Genomic DNA, 20,127 nt, shown 5'->3' on the forward strand with positions numbered 1-20,127 from the left:
GAATCCACTGAAAAACCTCACCAAATCCATCGTGGAATATGCCTCCTGGCATCATATGGACTGTGTTTGGGTAGGAGATCTGCATTCTTTTTTTCAAAGACATCTTGGAATTCCTGATTCTGGCTTGGTAGCTTGACCGACTCATCCTTACTAGATTCTTGAGTTTGACTAACTCATCCTTACTAGATTCTTGAGCTGGTATGTGATATATCATGTAGGTCAGTTCATGCCTTGATGTGTGCATAAAGGCTTTGACTCTTAAGTATACTGACTTTCCTTGATTTTCATGAGATGTAATCTTTTGGGTTTTTGAGTTGTATTTCTTTAGCCAAGGCATCCCAAGGATGATTGGATTTGTGGGACTAGATATGACATTAAAGCATACACGAGATTTGTGATCGCCAACAGTTACCATGAATGGTTGGGTTTCCTTGGTAATATCTCCAGATGCTAGGGGTCTTCCATCCACAACTTCAGCTATTGTAGGATTGGTCTTTTGGAGTACTAGAATCTCATATCTATTCACAAAGCATCATCAATGAAATGTGCAGAGGCCTCGAAGTTGACTAGGGCTTTGAGAGAAATGTTCTTTCTTAGCAAGATCATCTGGACTGTGACAAGGAAAGTTTCCATGGGTGTGGCTGGGATCAAGAGACCCTTTCTTATATCAAGGTACAATTGTATGTCTCATTTACAATCAGATGTCCTCATTTTTCTGCTCAAGGATGGTTGCAACAACTATTGGGGTCGCCCTCTTATTTGGGCAATTTAGGGCGATGTGTCTAGGGTTTTCACAATATAGGCATAGATGATTCTCTCTTCGTCTTTGCTTTTCTTGTGGGATCAAGGATTAGAATTTGATATTATCTATTTGTATCAGTTCAGGCTTGGTTTCTTCTCTGATTGGGTCTTCGATTGGGACTTGATTACATTGGCAAGGCCTTAATTCTTCTCACTTTTCTCGCTTTCTCTCGAACAATCTATTATCATGTTGAATGGCTTGCATGATATAATTGTTGAGTGTTTTTGCATCAGGCATAGTGAGCATGAGATCCTTGATGTCATCTCAAAGACCCCATTTTAATTAGCTAATAAAAACACTCCTCATGCCAATTGATGACACAAATTAATTGCCTAAATTTAGATACACAAGCAGAGGTAGGGCAGTTACCTTGTTGTAGCTTCCAAAGTTTTGTTTTTGCTACTAGACCAATGTCTCCATCTCCAAATGTGGAAGTAAGCTCGCAAAGAAATGCCTCATAGTTATGAAGTAATGGCATGTTCTTTTCCAAGATTGGAGCAAACCATGATAAATCTTGACCATAAGCTTGACTATAAAGCAGAGTCCCAATGAATCCCACATTGGAAGCATAATTTGGATACCTATCCGGTTGCATGCAGATGTAGAGCTTTAATTTTTGCAAGAATCCCCTGGACTTCGAACAATCACCATTGAACTTGTCTAGCATGCTGATCTTGGGTTCTCTTGTTGGGGGTTGATAAACACATGGAATCATCTAATCACTTCCTCTATTGTTCTGCAAGTCTTGGATTTGGTCTTACGTCTCTTGAAGTGTTGGGTCTAGATGCATAAGGTGTTCTATTTAAAGTTGCGCATGTTGTTCATTCAAGTCTTAAATTTGTTCTTGGAGGTTTTGAACGGAGGCCATGATTCTTTCAAGGGTCATCTCCATGGTGCTCAATAGGGCTAGAAAGGAGTCTTGCCAAATTGTTATAGGAGTACTCCATTGTGCTCGAGAGACTAGATTAGATGCAAGATTTGTTACAAGAATTCTGATTATAAGATAATCCCACGTAGGGGCACAAGGTACAATGATAACTTAACAAGATACATAAAATCCCACAACCTAGGACTATAGGTATAGACAACAAACTTGATAGGATATGAAGGATTCCACAACCTAGGACTGTAGGTATGGATACGAGATATCAAAATTAGAAGATCTTCATTAACACGGATGAACAAGATACAAGACAATACTAGACAAGATCTTGTCCTGCGAGATTACAAGGTGACAAGACAACAAGAGTATAATAGAAGACAAGTCAAGACTAGATACCATGACTAGATAAGGACTAGAACTGGAACTTGAAGTTACTTGGAGGTCTCAACTCCTTGAGCTCCCAAGACTAGGATTGGGCAAGACTAAGGAGATCTATGGCAAGCCCCTCCTTTCATAGGTGTTAGAGGACAGCTAAAGATCTCTTAGAATGTCCCATGAGGACAGCATCGATGATTCATGTGATGACATGGCATATCTTCTAGAAGTTTCTATGATGGCATGCAAAGGTGGGTTTGCATGGTTTGCTCGAGGATGTCCTATCAAAGATGCATTCACATGGGGTGTGGATTCATATGGCATGAGCAAGAATTAATCTGTACACTTGATCATGGCATGTCCATGATAGCTTAAGGGCAAGGGATTGCCTAACCAATTTTGGGTAAAAGTTGTTAATACTGCAGTCTACAAAGGCTCTTAGGGGCAAAACTCCTCATGAGGCATGTTCTTGTAAGAAACCATCTGTCTCACATTTTAGAACTTTTGTATGTGAATGTTATGTACATGTTCAAAAGGATAAGAAAAACAAGTTAAATCCAAAAAGCACAAAATGTAACTTCTTAGGTTATAGTGATGAGCAAAAGGCTTACAAATTGTATGACCAAGAGGCAAAGAAGATCATGGTGAGCCGTGATGTTGTGTTCAAGGAGCAACCACATACAGTGGAGGAGGAGAATATAAGTTCTTCCCTTTTATCATCTAGCGAAGAAGTAGTCCACTGTGAACCTGTCCCAAGAGATGTCCTTGCTCTCAAGGAGGAGGAATCATGATCTTCAAATGATGAGGACAAAGTTCACCAACTTGCAATCATGCCACCAAAAAATCCATTGCCGCAATGGGTGAAGCAACTCTATGTTTGTAGCAATCCTATGCCTACCATAAGTAATAAAAGGCAGATGGACCAAGGAGGTCACTGAGGATAGAGGAGCAAAGAAAGGCTTCTACTCACATAGTCAATATGGCCTTGATGGTTGTGATTATGAGAGAAGTAAAGGAGCCAGTAGACTTGGAAAAAGCACTTACCGATCTAGCATGGAGAGCAGCTATTAAGCTGAGTATGATAACATAATGAAGATACTTGGGAGCTAGTGGATCAGCCATAAAAGAGAAATATTATTAGCATCAAGTGGGTCTAAAAGGTAAAGTACGAAGCTAATGGTAGCTTAAAGAAATACAAGGCTAGATTAGTTGCACAAGGATTTTCACAAGTTGAAAGATTTGATTTTCAAGAATTATTTGCTCCAAGTGCTAGAATAACCACTATTCGCACAGTACTTGCAGTGGTTGCTCATAAGAAGTAGCCAATTTACCAAATGGATGTCAAATCAACATTCTTGAATGGTGACCTCAAGGAGGAGATGTAGGTGGCTTAATCACCAAGGTTTGAGCCCTTCCATATTCTAAGAACAAAGCTTGTAAGCTGAGGAAGGCATTGTATGGGCTGAAACAACCCCCTAAAGCATTGCACCAGTAGATAGATCAATTCTTGCTAGGTAAATTTCCAAAGATGTGCCTTAGATGCTAACTTGTATGTTTATAGGGATAGTGAAAAATATATAATGATTGTCCTATATGTGGACGACCTTCTTATTACAGGTGATTATGAAGATATAATCCATTAGACTCGAAAGGATTTAAGCTCTGGGTTTGAAATGATAAACTTGGGGTTGTTGCACTATTGTTTAGGGATTGAAGTCTACCAAGTGCATAACAAAATCTTCATCTCTTAAAAGATGTATGCATGGGAGATCTTAAAAGCATTTGGCATGACCGAGTATAAGGAGATAGCTACACCTATGGAGGTCAAAGTGAAGTTATCCATTAAGGATACATCTATATTAGTAGATATTTGGAGGTATAGGAGGTTGGTTGGTAGCCTGATCTACTTGTGTAACACTAGGCTAGATATCAGTTTTGCTATTGGTATTTTGAGTAGATTCTCAAACAAACTACGAGAAAGTCATTGGAAAGCTCGGTTGTGGGTGCTCAGATACTTAAAGGGAACTCTTAACTATGGTATCACATGTAGTTTTTGGAAGTGCTCTTATGGGATACTGTATTGACTCAAATTAGGCAAGTGACAATGACTCTAAGAAATCGATTTCTGGATATTGTTTCTCTTTAGGTTCATGAATTTTCTCTTAGATCAGTAAAAAGCAACCAAATGTGGCATTGCCTTCTACCAAAGCAGAGTACAAGGCAACATGCGTTGTTGCATGTGAAGCAGTATTGTTAAGGAGGATCCTATGGCATATGGGAGTACAGGATGATGATCCAACGATGCTAAGATGTGACAATCAAAGTTGCATTGCCATTGCCAAAAATCAAGTTTTTCATACACTTACCAAACATATTGAGATCCAGTATCACTATGTGCGTGAGTTGATCAAGGATGGGATAGTAGAGCTAGTTTATTGTCCAACAAAGGAGAACGGAGTAGATATCTTCACCAAAGCTCTTATGAAGAATCTCCTTTGAATTCATCTTCAGAGACTTAGCATTGGGCCGAGAATGTAGTTCACCGGACATTGAGGGGGGATGTTAGATATGCTCAATGCTCCACCCTCGTAAGGTGCCACCAATGATCCATAGTTCTCAAAGTTGAAGGAGGCTGATCCCATTATGAGGAGAAGCCATGTGTGAGCACAAACATTGGGTGGATCCTGACTTGTATGTCAGAACGAGGTCTATGTGACCAAATGCCAAAAAGTAATCTTTGTGGATCTATCCTTTGGGTTAGATAGAGTAGTTATGCTGGTACCAACTCAAGGCATGGAAAATAATACAATTTGCACAAGAATAAGGCCAAATCTCATAATTAATACAATTACATAATTAAATTACAAGTGCCCCAAGATAATCTGGCAAAGAAAAAAATTTAATATGTCTCCCAAAATGATTTTCAACTCTTGCACCTAATCTAAAGTGTATTCCAACAAATATCTAAAGCCATAGGGTTGCTAGCAGAATAACCATTAAGTTTACAATCCAACCTTAGTAATAAGCACAATTATATGCATCCATGACCCAAACTAGAAACATAGTAATGCTTTGAGGCAATTAAGGTGGAGTTCTTTCTAGCTTCTTAACTTTAGAAATAAGAGAATTCATTACCCAAATGAGGTTAGATACACCATGATGAGATCTTTGGCAACATAGGAATAGCATCAATTGTGCCCTTAAGTAACCATGGTAGAAAGAGAGTGAGTTACGGTACCCCAAAGAAAATCCAACTTCTCCAAGAATAAGATAGGCTGCCAATATGGAGACCCATCATTACCAGTTGTGAAAAAATATAATATAGATATGCATACATGCGGTAAGTAAATTAGGTGGCTATATAGCACTTTCAACTCATAGCATACATTTTTGGCTACATCATACACATGTCGATTGCTCCAAAGATATATGCATGCCATCATCATAGCATGGTTGTTCAACAATATCTAATCGAGTTTTCCCTATTATAGGGTAGGGAATTAAAGCTACTTAGAGCAGCAACATGAAATGATCATTCCACGTGCCCATTTAGAAAACATAAGCTATCAGGCCAACACAAGGTGATCTTTCTTCTTCCTCATTGGGAATGCCATGAACCAACGAGCTAGCACCAACATGAAATTATACCATAATGTATCTAGTTGCTCATCGTCTACATGAAATAGTAACAACATATACTCTTTTAGGTAGCATTTGATGAGCTTCAATCAACTTCACTATCAAGCCAAGTCCAGATGGCATTCATTTGCCAAAACTAGGAACACCATGATCCAACTAGTTTAGTGACACATGATGTACATTGTTGCTATCATAGGATGGTAGTTCACCAACATTCTTACCTTTCGATGGGGTGGTAAGGGGAGATTTTTTTTTTTGAAAGTTTTTAAGACTAGCATGAATACTATAGATCATGTATTAAGCCAACCAAACCTAAATGTAGTTCAGTCTGCTGCCTGTAGGATAACATCATGGTAGCACTACAACAGAAACGAGACATAGACGCGCATGTTAGATGCGCAAAGTCGGGCGCGTCTATCATTGCATCTATATGTGTGTGTAAAAGAACGTGTAAATAGACACGAATTTTGCATCTATATATCCGCGCAAATAGACGCCAATATAGACGCGCCACCAGATGCGCAATTATTTAACCACCTAAAATTGAAATAATATAATTAAAAAACCAAAGTTAATAATTATTTAACCACCTGAAATTGATTCTTGAGCATGCACGTATGCGCATGATAAAAACCATAGAATTAAGAATACACATTGAATCATTGAATAAAAAAACCAGAGTTAATAATTATTTTTTCATTACTCTCTAATGAATGGCAGTTCCTCCAGTTGACAAGACTGATATAAGTAATTAGCGGCAAGCGACAGAAACCTTATTATACAATTAGTAGCAAGCATTGCAATATGTATATCGTAATTTCTCTACTTGAAGATGATAAAAAATACTTCCTTTTTATTATGGAAAATTCAATTTAGCTTTAAACTTGACTTGATTATTGAGTATGCACGTGTGCGCATGATAAAAACCATAGAATTAAGAATACACATTGAATCATTAAGAAAATTAAGTATGTTGCAGTGAATGATCCATCTCATCTTCAATGAGATCAGCCCTTGCTAAACTATCTACTTCTAGGTCTATGTTACCAAGAGGTAACAAAACAAATAAGTCTATCCACTATCAGATGTGTTGCTATATTGCTCAATAACTTCATCAATATCATCGACAATCACATTATTGTCTTCTTCTGCGTTTCCTTGAACATCCTCACGAGGTTCATCTTGTACTATATCACGCATATCATCCATTATGGTGTCATCATGCACATCATCATTAATTGTTGGATTGTCATCTGCTATCTCCATGTCGGTAATATTACCATATATTTGTTTTGAACGATTAGATATAGGGATGACATACCACCATCGGTTATTGTTTACCATTGGATGATATACAACCTGTATTTGAAAAACAAACACTACAAGATATAGGCCTTATACTGACGTTTAAAGCGAAGAAAATACAAACAACAAAATTTGCCCCTGTCGTTGCAAAAAGCGTCGTTATTAACAACGCTATAGAAACGTCGCTATTAGCGTCGCTATTGGCGTCGCTATCAGCGTCGCTGATAGCGTCGCCAATAGCGACGGCAATAGCGACACGAGCAGTAAATTTGCGACGGCAACAGCGACGACAATAGCGACGCGAGCAGTAAATTTGCGATGCTAATAGCGACGGTAACAGGGATAATTTTTTTTTTTGTGGCAGGGCAGCAAGCTGCCCTGCCACATATAGCACTGTGTGTTGCATGAGAGCCATACAAAATAGTTTCTGCACTACTGTATACAAAGCGCTTGCAAACAAAAAGAATGTATATTGAAATCATAAAACTGATACATGAAATAAATACATGATTGCATAAAAAGTGATTGGTACAATCATGACAAGATATCACTAATACATAGAAAATGTCTACATAGATCAGGCGACTAAAAAATAAAGGTGTGTGAGCTCCAAGGATCCAAGGGCGAGCTACAAATCCTCGTCCCCCGAAAGCTCGTCCCACCGCAAAGGAGCATCGAACGGACTCTGTAGAAAAAGAAACAACACATCAATCCACCATACAATAATGCATTCAAATATCTCATGGTAACTACGGACAAGAAAGATGAGTGACTTACAGGGCCGCCGCGTCTATACAATCGGTCGATCAATGCATTGAGACTGTGCCTCTCTGCATATCGAGTCTCAAGGCCTATCGGATCGTGATTTGTAATGGAGTGCTGCAAAGAAAACAAAATGCTAACTGTTAGAAACATGATTGTCAGTACAAAGAATATTTCAAAAAAACAAACAAGCAAAACAAAAGAAAAACTTACAAAGTCCTCCAAATATGTCTTGTGGCCGCCACTCCCAAGATGATGGACCACTCCGGCCTCAAGTCGTGCCCTCGCTGCCTCGCGCTGCTGACTCCAACGTCCTGGAGAATCTGTAGGCTCCTCCCTCAGTCGACGCCAGTCGTCTGCATCTAACCACTCGGGCTTTGCAGCCCCACTCTTGATTGCCTTGCGTGTGTCGGATCGTCTATGTGACATGTATGCACGCATGCAATCCATCATCTAGCCCGTAGAGAATCTATCTACTGTGGCTGGCACTGGAAACTCCTCATGCAAGGATGCTACTATGTAGTCCTTGATCCCCTTCGGTATGTTCTTCCAATGATCCAGGACGTTGTGCCGAAAAACTTGTTGGCACAACTCTCTCATGCGAGCCATCACCCTCCTCCCCTCATCATTCATGATGATGGCTCCTAACCTACTATCGACCAGATATCCATAACCCCTAGGAGTCTGCCTAAGATGGGTCCTCTCCCATCTGCGTCCACGCTCCTGGGCATATCCAGGAGACCCCTCTACATCCGGTGTACCGACGGGAATAATCTCTCTTGGAGTGGCACCCAAAGGGGTGCCACCTACTGACGGCTGCGCAAAAGCCAGAGTAACTGGAGTAGATGTCCCCACAGGTGTGACAAATCCTGGAGGTGACGCAGCTCCAGCTGAATGACGAGACGGAGACACCACATCCGTGTCTCCACAGTAGCATCCCCCTGATCCCGATGCACTCCCTCCGTCTGGCCCAAGTCGTGAGCATCGAGATCATCTGCTCGAAGCCGAAGCATTCGATCGTGCTGAAGCAGATCTAGCAGAGCGCCTTGACAAAGAACGAGACAGCTCCTGGTCTGCCATCTCTCTGAATCTCGCGAGCTGGTCTGGAGACATGCGTGCGAAGCTGTCCTGTAACTCCTCATCGCTCATCCCTCGACTCATCCTGAAAATGTCACCTGCACGGACAAAAAATGATGTTAGAATAATCAATTTAAATCATACAAAGCACAGTAATATAAATCATTTAAAAAAAATCTCACTTAAAATGCATATCTTATGTACCCTTATAAGCGATTGGTCAATGAATTGAGTAAGTGGATGCCCCAAGTATGAAGTATCCTATGGTCCCATGTTAATCTCCTCACACAACTCTGCATACACTGGAAGGTCGATAGACATGTCACCACAAAGGAATGAGTCCGCCTCGTTCTCAAAGAATTCTTGGACTCCTGTATTTCCATCATTGTTAGCCGATGCTGGCTCCAAGCTTTCGACGGCCTCCACCCCTTGCAATATCGACCCCTCTATTTGCATATTATCTTCATCTATGCTCGGAACATCGCTTTGATCATATACTCTCGCACTTCGGGGAGTTGAAGGTATAACATACCACCATCGAGGTTGTCGGGGGTTTGGATAGAAGATTATCTGTTCACAAACACGTACAAGAGAGTTCAAACCATTGTGACATAAACCATGTCGTAATAGAATTAGCAAGCAAATGAGTCCATGCACCTGTTCACAATGGGCCGGCAACACAAAGGTGTCGCGCAAATCCGTCCATTTTTTTTTGGAATCTATTTTGAGAAATCCAGATGGACCTCGTCGAACTGTTGCTCCAGCTCCTCCAAGTACCACTTTGAACCACTGCACAATCGAATAGTATCATGGAGAAGCTACGGTAATCCACCGTAACAATACTTTGCAAGTTCCCAAAATACTCCATCTCATCCACAACCGTGTTTGGATCCGCTGCTCGTCGCCGGCTCTCTTGCTCGAACCTTACCATGATACCACAGTCCATTGTGGAGTGCATTTTGTCAATACGCTCCACGCGAAAATGCCGTCCGCGCAACCATGCTGCACTATATATTTTGTACTATACATTGAAACACTCAAATTAGATGTCGCATATAAAATTTAGATACGACAGATTCTAAACCCCTCATCTGCTTTGGACTACATCCCCTCGAGAATTCCCACTCCTCCATTGAGACCTCTATCCCTTCGCGAGACTTGCAGTCAAAGCTCCATGCAACCATCGCGTTGACATAAACCGCCACATCTCCTCCATGCCTTCAGGATATCGAATTGGTCGATGACGCGTACTACGTCGGAATTCAGCTCGCGCTTCCTCTCGATCTTACCTTGCAATCTGATACTTGGCGAGCCACGTCTCCATGGAGGCACGGTGCAACATACAAAAGCGATTCACCTTCTCTTCCATTGAGGCATCCATTCTTTTTTCTACCCCATTTCCAACCACCACATCTCCAGTCAGTCTATCATCGTCCTTCAGCGTCCATAGCATTTCATTGTCTGGTTCCACCGTTGGTAGCCATTGTGAAATATGCACTAACGCCTCTGACACCAACCAACCTTCGGCCATGCTACCTTCTGGCCGAGCTCCTTGTTGCACAAAGCCTTTTAGGGTTTTCATGAAGCGCTCCAGGAAGAACATCCATCGCGTATGGACAGGTTCAGCAATCTCCACTTCGTCCACAAGATGCACAAGAAGGTGGATTTGTATCGTGAGCATGCTAGTGGGTAGGTATCTCTCAAAGAGACAGACCGTCTCCACTGCTCCCCGCCTCGCGGATTCAATAGAGGACATCTTAATCTCTTTCTGTGAGATCCATTGCACCAAAGTCGACAACTTGTAAATGGCCCCGCGAATTTCTGGAGTAAGGCATCCTACGATCGCGATCGGTAGGACAAACTGCCACAAATGAGAAAGCATTATGAATAATGGTTTTCAATTAGCTTGCGAGTACAATGCATGATTGATATTAACTTCAAATTACCGTTTGCTGAAAATCCGCAATCGCCTGATCAATTATCTCAGATTGAAACTCGCCAAATTGTCATACGTGTTCTATAGACAATCGACGTTTTTATCTAATTACCAACTTGCATTGAGAGCAAGGACATGGGACACGCTGATTAAGATACGCCTCACGATCTTGAACAATAAGACCTTCTTCGTTTTCCATCTTATCTACATTACAACAAACGAGGCTCAAATGGATAGCTTTACGGAGATGTATGTCAAGTTGCGAGTTGACCATAAGCTCTTGCTTGAGAGGTTTTAGCCTCTGCAAGAGATTGAGAAGCAAATTTTGTAAAACATTGAGGTTGATATTGATGCATCCATGGTGTTGAAATCTAAACTTCAAGATATAAGAAATGCTTTACTGATTGATGTAAAGAATGTATGGGACATAGTAGTTGAGAGATTTATTGATATTATATCTCAGCCATATACCATGCTCAAGGATTTGTTTGTCCCGGTAGATAATTATTCATTATTGTTTTTAAAAAAAAGCATTGGTTCATAAGGTTCATGAGTCGAAGACTAAATGTTTGGACTTGACTAAAAGATTGGATAATGCCTTAGATGCTAAAAGGAAAAGTGATGAATATGTTACTTCATCATTGCAACAAAAAGATTGGTGACAAGGATGCTATGATTAATGAAGTTCTTCACGAGGTGAATATAGAGTTGAAGGGGATGGAACACGATTCTTCTTTGGGATTTAGTGGTGATCAGTCAATTATTGAGGTGTCTTCTTGTATGGCCATTATACCTTAAATACCTAGCTACGGTCTCTAGGTTATGTACTTTGAGTATCTTAGAGGGGCTCTACTAGGATTACTTATACAGCTGCATTAGAAGGCTTTGAGTATAAGTAATCCATTTATGAGCATCATTGAGGATCTCTTAGTCTAATAATAAATCAGACTCAACAAAAAGCATCTTAGTAATGTGGTTTTTTGGTCCTAGGTCCATGTATAAAAATTAATGCCATCTATGAAATTTATCAACTATAGTTATGAAATTTGTTCCAATCAATTCTACTCATAGTCATAACATTTGAAGAAAATATCCTATGCTCAATTTAAGGGATTCTTCTTCTATAGCAATACTTTTGGGTTCATTTTGATGAAGTACCATAATGACCATTAGCTAGGGTATCATTTTCTTTTAGTCCTTCCGTTGACTAGTTGGCATGATTACTAATTTGTTATGCCTATAAAGTTAATACAAAAACAAGGAATTATGCATATCACAATTAGATCCCCTACTTGGACATTATGAAGAATATGACCAATTTTAAGCCATCTTAAAGAGTCACCAATGTACGTGGCCCATGGCAAAGCACATTGCATACCATTATCGATAAGTCTATTATCTTGCATCTTCAATCTCCTAATTAGACTTTATAAAGTGTATGACTAATTTTTAGCCCTCTTAAGGAGTCGATGTAATGGTACCCATAAAAAAAGCAAAGTGCATACCATTACCATAATCATGGATATGTTATCGTTCCAATATATACACACATACGTGGACTACATCTTGAGTAGACAAAAGCTATCCATTTGAGTAGACATACATCTCCATAAAGCTATCCATTTGAGTATACATCTCTTTCTTTTCTCTCCCTCTCTCTCCCTCTCCCTCTCTTTCTCTCTCATTTCCTCTCCCTCTCACAATATATCCTAACACTCTCCAAAAGCAAAAGGGAGAGGGAGAGAGAAAATGCACTCTCCCTCCCTCTCCCTCTTCCTATCCCTCTCCCTCTATTTCTCTTTCTCTCCCTCTCTAATACTCTCCAAAAGCAAAAGGGAGAGGGAGAGAGAGAATGCACTCTCCCTCCCTCTCCCTCTCCCTCTCCCTCTCCCTCTCTTTCTCTTTCTCTCCCTCTCTTATTTCCTCCCCCTCCCTCTCCCTCTCCCTCTCTTTCCCTCTCATTTTCTCTCCTAAACAAGCAAAAGAGAAAGTGATTTAAACCTTAAACAAGCAAAAGGGAGAGGGAGAGAGAGAATGCACTGTCCTCCCTCTCCCTGTCTTTCTCTCTCATTTCCTCTCCTAAACAAGCAAAAGAGAAAGTGATTTAAAACTTAAACAAGAAAAAAGGAGAGGGAGAGAGAGAATGCACTCTCCCTCCCTCTCCCTCTCTTTCTCTTTCTCTCCCTCTCTCATTTCCTCCCCCTCCCTCTCCCTCTCTTTCTCTTTCTCTTTCTCTCTCTCTCTCTCTCCCTCTCTTTCTCTTTCTCTTCCTCTCTCTCCCTCTCCCTCTCTTTCTCTCTCATTTCCTCTCCTAAACAAGCAAAAGAGAAAGTGATTTAAACCTTAAACAAGCAAAAGAAGGAGAGAGGGAGACTCACCGATGAGATATGGCAAGTGTGGGGCGGCTCCTCTTTGCGATGAAGGCTCCTCCTCTCCTTCGCGAACAATGACGGCGGCGGCGGCGGCAGCAAGTCTTCTTCCTCTCCTCTCATGACGGTCGCTCTCTCCCTCGCTCTCACTCTCAAAACACAAAACGCGAAAACACAAAATAAAGCCGCGCTCGATTTCGACCCATTTTTTTCCCTGTGGACCGTCGCTATTGCGTCGGTATTTGTGATGCAAAAGGCTGCTACCCGCCGTCGCTAATTGCCCTCGCTATAAGCTCAAATCCTTGTAGTGAAAAGCAAGAAATTTAAATACTTATTATGTTGTGTATATGTATCACATGTATACATATTAAAAAATTAGCTTTTGCATATATACCTGCTTGCATTGTTGAGGTAGTACTAATGTGTCATTCTTGTTTTGGTGAAATTTTGTAGAGTCAATGATTATAAAACCACTTGGATGACGTCTGATTATGCAATGCTCACCATTTGTTACCACTTCTTTAAACCACTTCACATCCAGTACATATATAAAGAATCGTTTGAAGTCAAGCTTCAGAATATCTTGGATCAAGCCACAATAACCTTCCATGGTACCATTGGCATCCTCGAAGTGAGCAAGGACACCACAATCTTGGGTATTTTTCTTTTCATCTATACGTTGAGTTCGAAGATGTTTACCCTCACACCAAAGTGCATTGAATAATGTGCACTAGTAGTAAAAGATAAAAGATCAAACATGTCAATTATTTATATAAAATATAACTTATAGAAACAAATTAATTGATAGTATGTCTCACCTTTGATAAGCAACCTCGTGTGTATTCCCACTCTTCTTGAGATATATTAATTTCCTCCTCTTTTTCCATTCTCTCCATTTCCTCATGTAACCAATCTATATCAATATGACGTGGGAGCGCATTTAGATGATCTGGAAATGAGACATTACATCCATATCCGGTGCAAAATGCTTGTCTTTCGCTTTTTCTTCTTGCCTTTGCTTCATTATATAGTGTCACCCATCTACTCATTACATCACTATTGAGCACACAAAAACTATTTAACTTACGAAGTTCTTCTTTTGTTAGCACTTTACTCATTCCTTTTCCTTGAGGTATTATAGAGGTCATCCTCAAGTCTTCATCATCTTTCCATAGTCGTGGTTGAGAGGGATCCACTTCAGCAAGATATTCAGAGATATAAACAAGGGATGATTGCACTAACCAACCCTTTGTCATGCTTCCCTCAGGTCGTGCTTTTTGCCTCACAAAATCTTTCAAGGTTTTCATGAAGCGCTCAAGAAAAAACATCCACCTTGCATGAACTGCCCCACAAAGTGCGATCTCATCAATCAAATGTACGAGTAAATGTAATTGAGTAGTCAAAATGGATCGAGGAAAAATTTCCTCCACCAAACAAATCACCTCAATAGATAATACTCGAGCATCTTGCAATGTGTTTGGATCAATTTCCTTCGAGCTCACGTATCTGTCAGGATATATTTGAGAATTGTTTATTTTTGTGTAGAAATTCAAAGATATATAATGAAAAAATACAATGTATACACACCTCACAAGCTCTCCCATCTTGTAAATGATATCACGTACATCTTTGGATACACAATGGGATATGCTAGTAGGAAGTACGAACTGAATGTAAATAATATTCATAGATCAAATGATTAGTTGAGGAAAAAGTCATCATACCCCAAAGTTTACACATAGTTACTCCACTAATTACTATATTCATGGTTAGAGATACCCTTACTTGAATCATTTTGTGCCAATCATGGGACTTCAAACCAGATAGTTGCTCCACACCTCTTTTCTTTTTCTTTATGAAGGCTCCCTTGAGACATCTCATACATCCTGTGGGTGTTCGAAAGCTACATATTTGTTCCTTCACTATTTTATCCTCGTTCTTTGACAACATCCAAGGTGCATGGGGTAGCTCAATCTTTCCTCTGGGTCCAATGCGTGGCCAGGCTCATTTCATACGACCAATGTTACGTAAATTCTCCCTTACATTGACTGAATCACGAGCCCCTATCAAGTGATCCCATAATGTAGATACAATATTTTTGAATATGTGCATGGGGTCCAATAGGTGATTGATCTTGAGTTCAGTCCAGTACGGAAGACGAAAAAATATAGAGAACCTAACAAACAAACAATATATTATATAAACAATTCATCATGCTAAATACTTTAAAGTCAATCGAGAGAAATGCACTCCTTACCGACTCATGCCGAGTGGAGAGTGGCTGTCGGCATTAATCCATCTCTCCTTCCAATCTTGAATGGTTAGAGATTGTGGAGTCATTCCATTAGTAGGGGGAACATATTTGGGATGGTCAATAGGAAGAAATCGATGATGATTGTCGTAGATAACCTTCTTTAAACATGCCGGCCTAGAGGAAACTAGAGAGGGACCGCAAATAGGACATGCATGATATCCTGATGTGGTTAAACTTGAATAAATAAGTGAATTAATAAAATGCAATTGATTCAAGTCTTGAATTTCAAATATAGAGTTATATACATGTACCTGAACACTCTTCGTATCCTGGAAAGTCATGCATGGTCCACAACAACATGGCCTTCAATGTGAAATCTCTAAAGGATGCAGATGCACTTGTATCTTGCACCTCAATACCTTCCCATAACATTTCTAACTCTTCAATCAAAGGCTCTAAGTAAATGTCCATGTTTTTTACCTTGTGCTTTCCAGGAATCAGAAGGGACAATATTACATGTCCCTTTTTGATTGCCATGGATGGAGGAATATTATAGTTCACCAATACCACTGGCCATACACTATATGATGTGCTTTTGATGGCAAATGGATTGATTCCATCCATACCTAAACCAAATCTCAAATTTCTTGGCTCTTCTTTGAAAACGGGCCACAAATTATCTATATGTTGCCATGTCAGTGTGTCTGCAGGGATCCTCCATTTTCCATCACTTGAACGATGACTAGCATGCCACAAATTATCTATATGTTGCCATGCCGGTGTGTCTGCAGGGATCCTCCATTTTCCATCACTTAAACGATGACTAGCATGCCATGACATGAGCTTTCCAATAGACTTACACTTGAACATAAGTTTTATACGTGGAACAATCGGAAAATGTCGCAAAACCTTACGAGGCACATCCATTGACTTCATCTCCACTTCGTATCTTGATTCGCCACAAACAGGACACTCTCGTGCGAACTCATGAATCCCACGAAATAAGACACAATCATTGACACATGCATGGATCTTGACATAATCAAGGCCTCCCAGCGATGTCAAGTAATGTCTTGCTTGCTCTCTCTTAGTTGGCAATTTGTTTCCTTTTGGAAGCATTTGTGATAATAACCACATATATTTTTAAAAGTGAGTTAAAAAACCACCAACATATATTTCTGTCTGATTTCAAAATAGAACAATTAATATTATGATTCATAAGCCAAAATTGATACCTACTTCAATAACGCATCCAAACTGACATTACTCCATCCATAAATTGTTTGCAAGTTAAGTATCTCGAGGGACGCACGAAGAACAGAGTACGTATAACCTTCATACAACGGAGTAGATGATGCAACATATAGTGGATCATCTGGCTTCGTAGAGTGACCTTCTCCCTGAACTGGTTGCGAAAATAGATGGTGTACCATGTTGTCCAAAATCTCATTCTCTACGACTTGATGGGGCATTTCATGAGGGCTACTATCATGGTCGTGAGTCTCTACTCTTCTTGAAGACTCTACTTCCTCGCATCGACGTTTTGTAGCCTCTTGATGCCCGGGAGGGAGCATCTGAGGATGTGGCACTGCATCCTGCTCAATCACAAAAGGGAATTTCATGTATGTTGATATATATTGAGTAATATAGACTAGCAATCTTAGTGGTAAAAAAAAACAATGAATACCGGTGATTTTTCTCGGTCCCATTCTCCATACAAGCTGAGGTGTGACATTGCAATTCGACGTGCTCGAAAAATACACCCTCGACAACGATCACACATGCATTTAATTTTTCGTCGTAGCCATGCATCTCGATTATGAAGACGTAATGTTTCATCCTCACTTGAGGATGTGCTCATTGACTCATCAGCATGCACCACACTAGGTGATGATGACGACATCATTAAACCTAATTCATGACAACATCAAAATATTTGTCATTCATATATTTACATAAAAACTTCAAGCTAGCGTATTAATTATTCTAAGATCTTAATTTTAAATACACAAAATTCATCATAAATACATTAAAACTTACGATAAGAATTCACTATCAACACTTATCTTAAAAACAAAAAATTATGATAAAGCCTAAATGTGCGTCTATATTCGCGTTTACGTATGCATCTATATTAGCGTCTATTTGCGCGTCTATGTTCGCGTCTATACTCGCGTTTACATGAACAATAGACGCGCATATACACGCCAAAATAGACGCACACGTCAAAATTCAAACCATACTTAAATCATTTATTTTCAAACTGCGCCTTTCCTTTCTTGCATTTTTTGCGGTTCTAAAGCTTGAGTTTAGCCGACATGCAGTCTCTTCATGCCTCACCTAGTCTCTTCATGTCTCACCTCCTCATGACTCACCTCTTCTTTCATTTCAAACACACAAGAAGGGAAAAAGGAAAGCCAAGGAGAGGAAGAAAGAGAGAACAAGAGAGAGGAGAACAAGAAGAAGCAGCAAGCAAGCAAGCAAGCATCGAGGGAGGGTAACTTACCAAGGAGAGGAAGAAGGAGAAGGAAGAAGCGCCACCACCCGCCACACCAAACTCCCAAGGTGAGTCTCTCTCTCTCTCTCTCTCTCTCTCTCTCTCTGTGTCTCTCTCTTTCTCTCTCTGCTCTGTTTGTGTATTAGGATTTCTGATTCCATTATGTATTGCATTTTGTAAATCATCAATGGCGGTCGTCGAACTAGAATCAGTCGACTGAGCGCATCTGCCAGCGCATCTATATTTTAGTGTAGACGCAGGTATAGATGCGAAGAAATGTTTTCTCTCATTACATCTGAGGACGCGTCTCAGAGTGCGTATGCTGGCATGTGTGCTCTGCAGTCTACACGCGCGCCAGAGCATTGACCTGGAATATGCGTTTGACAGCGCATCTATACTGCATCTCAGATGCGAATATAGACGCGCTGGACAGAGGTTTGACTTTAGGAACGCATCTGAGAGCGCGTCTAACTTGCAATTTAGACGCGGTCATACACGCGCCAGCTCTTCCAGCTCTGATAAAAAACAATATATTTTTGCAATGATGAATGTGGCCAATCCCATGTTTGTGTTTATCAGTTTTCTTGTTTATGAGAAGCATTAGCACTTAAGTTTTATGCTCAATGTCTAAAGAAAGCTCTTTGAAAATGTTTAGGTATGGATGAAGGTAATATATGATTTTTTGTATGCAAACAAATTTGTATTTTTCCTGTATTTTTTTTGCAGATGTCATATCTTGGTTCATCTAGCAATGACCCGGATTTGGATCGCATGAATGATACATTGGCCTCGTTGAACAGGGGGGTCAATGCATTTTTTGGAGGTTTTCCTAGTAGGGAAGACTTCATGGGAGAGATGACCAGACACCTTGGCCGCTCTCCCACAGTAGACGAGATGTTCAGCGTCATGTTTGGAACACCTCTGACGTCTTTGCCTGGCACTACTTCCCAAACTCCAATTGCTGGTACTCCACATGCAGGTACTCCACGTGCAACACCTATACGTGCATCGGCTGAAGCACAAGCATCAGCCGACGCACGTGCATCTGCAGAAGCACGTGCATCTAGCGAGGCAGAGGGTAGTCGACAGAGAGGGAGAAGGGAGAGTCGAGGGGGAGGACGAGGCTTGTGTGGGGGCTGCCTATGAGGTGGCGAGCGATCACCCTCACCAGTAGATCACGTAGAGGAGCATGTACGCCAGTACTATAGAGTTACAGATACTGGTGGCATCTTCCATGATGATGAAGGAAGGATTGTAATGGCGTACATGAGGAGCGTCGTGCATGGACGTATAAAGATTGTTTCATCTACTTCAAAAATCAGAAAAGCGGCTTGTGGCAGGAGGTGTTGAGGGCAGTCCATAGGAGGTACCCAAATCTTCAGGGTCAGCGATTCTTGGATGATTGGGGACGCACAAAAGTGAGGGATTTGCTTCACAACAAAAGATCCCACCTCATGACGCGTGCCAGGGACTCACTGCGGAGGCAGGAGGAGGGGCGTGGAGCCTATAGCCAACCACCTATGTGCCACCGCATAGAGTAGAAGAAAGCTAAGAAGAAAGCAGCAGAGAAAGTGAAGAGTCGCCAGCACGCAGAGGCGTGACGATCCAAATGGAAACCATGGGATCGTCGCATTACGGATCGGGCAGTAGAGAGTCGTGGGAGGTAGAGTTTGTAAGTACATTTTGATTTCTAGTTTTTTATAATTTATATTTCTTTCAATTCTTTATATAATTTGTTCTAATACATTGTGTCTCATAATTATTTGTATATATCATAATTGTTTTGCAGACTACTATCGTTGGTAGGATACCTACTCCTAGAGAGGTAGGTTACCATTGAGGCCATAATCGCGCAGCCACATGGCTTCACTTCTATGAGGAGGGTCTCATCACTAAGGACCAATACAACCGGGCTATGAGGATTCGACAGCCAGAGGAGGTATGTTTTTCTTACTTTCCTATTAAAAGTATAGCTAATTATAACTTTTTCTCCACCATGTCTACGTAAGCAACCTTGATCTTTTGTGTGTGTAGGCGAACCCGGATGTGGAGCATAGCGAGGAGGGGGATAGCGAGCTAGTAGCCATGGTGGTACTAGCGAAGATGTTTCTTCTTCAGATTCGTAGAGGAGCACCATACTTCCTCTATAGCCTTGTTTTCTTGTATATGTATTATCCATCTTTGAGCCTACTACTTGCGGCCACGCTTTAGGTCGCAAGCACTTAAAC

The sequence above is a fragment of the Lygodium microphyllum genome, chromosome 16 (genome assembly GCF_053477565.2).
Source record: "Lygodium microphyllum isolate KBCC chromosome 16, Lygodium_microphyllum_v1.1.10, whole genome shotgun sequence".
Lineage (NCBI taxonomy): Eukaryota > Viridiplantae > Streptophyta > Polypodiopsida > Schizaeales > Lygodiaceae > Lygodium > Lygodium microphyllum.